The sequence below is a fragment of the Schistocerca serialis genome, chromosome 1 (genome assembly GCF_023864345.2).
Source record: "Schistocerca serialis cubense isolate TAMUIC-IGC-003099 chromosome 1, iqSchSeri2.2, whole genome shotgun sequence".
Classification (NCBI taxonomy): Eukaryota; Metazoa; Arthropoda; class Insecta; order Orthoptera; family Acrididae; genus Schistocerca; species Schistocerca serialis.
The window spans coordinates 117,114,631-117,120,630 of NC_064638.1; positions in this window are offsets into that span (position 1 = coordinate 117,114,631).

Sequence of the window (6,000 nt, forward strand, 5' to 3'; positions counted from 1 at the left end):
GGGAGGATCCTATGCTTTGTAGAAGTGGGTCCAAAGGAACGATTCATTAGAGTGGACTGAGGAACACCTTACAAGGAATGTTGACTCACCATTAATTAGCTCCCTGCTGGTCACGTTTCTGGTAGAGATCAGAAATGGGGCGTTTACGTGTTCTATTTTGCAGGTTTTGCAGGTTGCATACTTTATAAATCAAGACCCGGCTGTTACACCTGGAAAGACGACAACGATTTTTATCCCGCCTCTGTCTGTCCATCTCCTCCTCCCCCCTTTTCTCTGTCCACCTCATCCTCCCCCATCCCCCAGTCACTCTCCATCTCTCTCCTTCTCCCTCTCTCTCTCTCCTTCTCTCTGCTCAGCGGTGACCGTCTGCATATAAGACCCCTGGCAAGCCTTGCAATACAACCTGCACAACACATTAGTCGTGCAGGATGCCTAGATTCACGTGTTACCTAGGCGCGGGTGGGGGGGGGGGGGGGGTGTTACAAAATGAAAGAGAGAAAGAAAACCCAACCCCCATCCCTATTGGAACTACGTGGTTCTTACCACCACGTACTTCCTCCAGCCAATAAGTACGAAAATTGGTTGAAATCGATCCTTGGGTTAGGAGGAGGTGTGGAGCGCGCACGCGCTCACACACACATACACACACACACACACACACACACACACACACACACACACCTACAAATTTACTTCAAATTTTTACCCAAAACTCTCATAAACATTCGGACAGATATATGTTATGTATTCCTTACTATACATATTATATTAATATGGGCAAGTCAAAAATTACCTACATTTTTCATTCTACGATTTATTAACATGAACCGAGGGCTGTACAATTCACATCATTTTTCTACGTAATCTCCCTTTTTCTCAATGCACTCGGCCCAACAGTCAACAAGCTTTCGTGTTTCTGACAAATAAAAGGCTTTCGGTTGGTCGTGAAGCCACTTTTGCGCCGCATTTCAAAAATGGTTCAAATGGCTCTGAGCACTATGCGACTTAACTTCTGAGGTCATCAGTCGCCTAGAACTTAGAGCTAATTAAACCTAACTAACCTAGGGACATCACACACAGCCATGCCTGAGGCAGGATTCGAACCTGCGACCGTAGCGGCCACGCGGTTCCAGACTGAAGCGCCTAGATCCGCTCGACCACACAGGCCGGCCGCCGCATTTCGTACGTCCACATCTGAGGCAAATCGGCGACCATGTAAAGCACCCTTGAGTGGCCCAAACAAGTGAAAGTCACTTGAAGCAAAGTCTGGGCTGGAGGGAGGGTGTTCCAGTACCTCAAATTTCATATTGTTGATTGTTTCAATAGTGTGACTGGCCGTGTGTGGCCATACATCGTCATGCAACAACAACACCTTCTCCGACATCGGCGTTTGGTGCGAATGGCTGGCTTCAGCTTCTTTTCCAGCAATTCACTATACCCCACACTGTTGATAGTTGTTCCGTTTTCCATGATCTGCCAGTATGAGTCCCTGTGAGTGCCAAAACACGGTTAACACAACCTTTCCTGCAGATGTCCCGTCTTGAATTCTTTCTTCGTCGGCGATCCAGGGTGTTTCCACTGCATACTCTGGCGCTTTGACTCAGGCTCGTAGTGATGCAGCCATGTTTCATCTCCGGTGACAGTTCTGCTCAAAAATGCATCACCTTCGTTGTTGAAGTGAGTGAGTAAGCGATGGCAGACCCTAACACGGGTGAGCTTATGGTCGTCGGTAAGCTTTCTTGGTAGCCACCGCGCACAGACCTTATGGAAACCGAGCTCGTCGTGGATGATGTGATGGGCGGAGCCATGGCTGATGTTCAAAGAGGATGCTACCTCTTCGATAGTGATTCGCCTATTCACCAGAACCATCTCTAGAGCTTCTTAAATGTTGTCATCTGTAGTGGAGGCTGATGGCCGTCCCGCTCCCTCTTCATGCATTACGCTTGTTCGATCACTTTTAAACTTCTCGATCCACAAAAACACAGTGTTACGTGATAGTGCACTTCTTCCATATTGTGATGATAGCCTGCGATGAATGTCTGCTCCTTTGATACCCTCTGACCAGAGGATCACTGCCCGTTGTTCCTCTCTGGTGCGCACTTCTAATGGAGCTGCCATGCAATATCTGCAACAGAAGGAAGGACAATGACTGTCACAGCATTACCACAACAGTATAACTATGACAAGTGCGAGGACAGAAGACAACGCGCGCAATATAACAAACGTTATGGCAAAAGTGTAGATAATTTTTGACTTGCCCTCGAATATAATATATGAAGGGGAAACGTTATTACTCCAAAGTTTTCCACGATACTCTGAGACACCGTTCACACCGAGATGATACGAAATTCGATCGAAGCATTGCAATAAAGATCGTGCGATGCGATTCTCATTGGTGAGACAATCGTGTTCCGGCTGGGATGGTTTGACAGGCGATACATGATTTGGCTCGCCATACAGCAGGCAACATGACATCACTTTTCTATTTCAGTTGCGATAATGATCTATTCTGAAGAGGACATTATTGTGGCTTATCATTATTTAAAGCTCAAAAAATTGTAAAAGAAATGCTGGCTGCACCACACAGTGCTATCTCAAGTATAGTTCACTGTGATTTCTCGTCAGCTCTGCCACCACGAACACAAATTCCACTTATTCTGCAGAAGGAGTCCAGAGAGTTTCCACATCCTGGTGCAACTAATATCAGCTACTCTGACAAAGCAGTAGACAGATTTTCGACTTGCTGCTAGTCCTGCTGAGAAGCTACTCGCTGCAATTAAGCAAGCTGATGTAAGTGTTTGAGTGATGTTAAAAATGTCTAAATGGAAGTTTCATTTTTAGTAGGACCACCTAGTATGCTACTTTTTTTCAGTGTGTGCTTATATAAATAAAGGTTACATATTAATAAAGCTAATATAGTATTACTACAACTGTTCCATTCCACAAAGTCATATATGATTCCGATTGAGGAGTATTCAGAAAAGACGTTGCTGGAATGGAAGGCAGATCAGTCACCATCGACGGTGTACCTGTAGGTGGTGTTCTCTGCGTGTTTGAAGAAGTGGAAGAAGGCCATGATGATAAGGGAAATCCTAATGTGTCCTTCTCGGCTTCGTCCAGCTACTCATGCAGAAGTAATAGAAATTTAACTTTCAGGTTTCTTTTAGAACTGTTGCAAAATCTCCTGAAATCAGAGAGCATGGACCGAAACGAAAAACAGTCAGCATAGCCAGATGGCGAGTCCCAGCGTTTTTTATTTATTTCAGTAAGCTTTTTCATTTCCAGCTTCGGCTTATACGGGCTTGTTTTTACCAGTCCACAGCAGATACCCAGATAATGCAATGTTACTTGGCGGTGACCTTAACCTACCGAGTATAGATTGGGACGTTTATGGATTCGGTGCAAGAGATGCAGACACACTGTTTTACAAAGAACACTCTACGGCATTGGCCCCTTAACTAGCTTGCATTTATCCGTGAATCTCCCGCCCAGCACAAAGACCCTAGCGACTGGAAAAAAGCGCAGTTGACTCCAGTATATCAGAAGGAAAAGAACGGATCCGCAAAATTAAAGAGCAATACCCCTAACCTCGGTAGAATCCTTAGACATACACTACCTTCCACAAGTTTGGAAACACCTGGCAATTATAGACAATGGAAAGGAAATACATTATATAAATGCATTTTGTTATTGTCCAAATGTTTATTAAGCTCAAATAATACACAAGAAGATGCAACAAATAAATTTTCGATTCCTCAAAATAGGCACCCTTTGCTTTCATCACTGCCTTGCACACTCTCGGCATGCGTTTCGTCATTTTTGCAAGGTTTCAGTTGGAATTAATCTCCATTCTTGCTGCAGGACCTCGCACAATTGTGACCCACTCACGATTTCCCGTTTTCGTATCCTCCTGTCCCATTCATCCCATAGTAGCTCGATTGGGTTACAATCAGGGGATTGGGGCGGCCAGTCAATTTTTTTCAATATTTTACGAACTTCTAGAGACTTCATATAGTTGTGACACAAGCGAGACGCATGTTTCGGGTCGTTCTCTTGCTGCAAGACAAAGCCTTTCCTATCAGACGCAAACCAGATGTCTTAGCATGTCACTGGAAAATGGCATGATAATCCTTTTGGTTCAATTTTCATTTATTTTCACCAAATCTCCGACTTTATTCCCTCCAAAGGATCTCCATACCATCACAGAACCCCCTCCATGCTTTGCAGCTGGAATTACGCACTGAAGATTCAAGCGTTCATGGGGTAAACGGCGTACAAATTGACGGCTTTTACTTCCAAATATTTCGAACTTGGATTCATCAGAGAATAAGACTCTTTCCCAATCCCCCGCTGTCCAATGTTGGTATGTCTTAGCTCACTGAAGCCTTTTCTTCTTGTTGACAGGACCCAACAGTGGTTTCCTTGTTGCTACATAACCTCGGAGGTTGTTGTCTGCCAGGCGTTGTCTCACTGTTGACTCACTCACCTGTATATCCCTCGTTGCGTTTAATTCATGGACGTTTACTGGTCACCACCAAATACTTTTCCTGACGTTTTGATATTTTCCTGGGTGCTCCTGAGCGAGGACGATCTCCATAGGAGCCTGTTTCTCGATGCCGGTTTATGGTTTTGATAACTCCGCTGATGGAAATCATCAGTTTCTTTACTTGGACACTATTGCTTTCTTGGTGCAAAGTGATTATCATTGCCCGCGATTCATGTGGAATCTGGCACTTTGGGGCCATTTTGAATTACGTTCGCGGCGCGTTATACTTTTGTGCAAACGCAACTACAAGTGAACAGAAATGTAAACAACGTACCTCTACATAGCCATGCGGTCTACTAGCGCCACCTGGCGTGTTTAGTATGTATGTATGTATATGTACAGTAATTAAGTGTATAATACTGTACGTGTCATTATTAAGCGTTATTTGAGCTAGCTATTCCGTATTCTAACCAATAACTCACATAGATCAATTCTATCTTGCTCTGTTGTAATACGCAGCATGATGTTTGCAAACTTATGGAGGCCAGTGTATTCTCAGTTCAAATATAATAAACCTTCTTGAGACTGAGAAGCTTACGTCCACAAATCAGCAAGGTTTTAGAAAGCATCGCTCATACGAAACTCAGCTCACCTTTTTCTCACATGATACACTGAGAACTATGGATGAAGGACAAGAGGCAGATTATACATTTCTAGGTTTCCGAAAAGCATTTGACACAGTGCCCCATTGCAGCCTGTTAACGAAGGTACGAGCATGTGGAATAAGTTCACAGATACGTGAGCGGCTCGAAGATTTCTTAAATAATAGAACCCCTTATGTTGTCCTCGACAGCGAGTGTTCAGCAGAGACAAGGGTATCGTCAGCAGCGCCCCAGGGAAGTACGATACGACTGCTGTTGTTCTCTGTATACATCAATGATTTGGTGGACAGGCTGGGCAGCAATCTGTGGTTGTTTGCAGATGATGCTGTGGTGTTCGGTAAGGGGTCGAAGTTGAGTGACTGTGGAAAGATACAAGACAACTTAGACAAAATTTCCAGTTGGTGTGATGTTTGGCAGTTAGCCGTAAATATGGACAAATGTAAGTTAATGCGGATGAGTAGGAAGAACGGAGCTGTAACGCTCGTATACAGTATTACTAGTCTGCTGCTTGAAAACAGTCAATATCTGGGCGTAATGTGGCAAAGCGACATGAGGTTGAATGAGAATGTGAAAAGTGTGGTTGGGAAGGCAAATGTTAGTCTTCGATTTATTGGAGAATTTTAGGAAAGAATGGTTCACCTGTAAAGGAAAGCGAATATAGGACGCTGATGCGACTTATTCTTGAGTACTGCTCGAGCATATGGGATCCGTACCAGGTCGGACTGAAGGAAGATAACGAAGTAATTCAGAGAAGGGGTGCTTTATTTGTTATCGGTGCTTTATTTGTTATCGGTAGGTTCGAACAAAACATAACTGTTACGCAGGTGGTTCGGAACCCAAACGGGGATCCCT